Source organism: Carlito syrichta, unplaced genomic scaffold (genome assembly GCF_000164805.1).
Source record: "Carlito syrichta isolate Samal-C Ts95f unplaced genomic scaffold, Tarsius_syrichta-2.0.1 Scaffold309857, whole genome shotgun sequence".
Classification (NCBI taxonomy): Eukaryota; Metazoa; Chordata; class Mammalia; order Primates; family Tarsiidae; genus Carlito; species Carlito syrichta.
Genome location: NW_007253953.1, coordinates 117,962 through 118,215, shown reverse-complemented (window position 1 = coordinate 118,215; position 254 = coordinate 117,962).

The window sequence follows — 254 nt, the reverse complement described above, 5'->3', positions numbered from 1 at the left end:
TCGGAGCTGACAAAAAGCGGCCCAGCTCCCCGGCACGGGCCCGCCGTCAGCACGTCACGTCACCGCCCGGGAGAAAGACCCAGGAAAATGCGGAAGGGTAGATGGGCCCCCTCCTCCGCCCGGTGGGTCCCCCTGGTGCCCCGGGTCGGCGCCGCTCACGCCCCGCGACCGGGGAGCCCAGTGGCCTCGCTGCGGCGGGGTCTCCGGCGGCCGGAGTCTCCGTGACAGCGCCCCCCTTCTTTCCACCTCCTCCG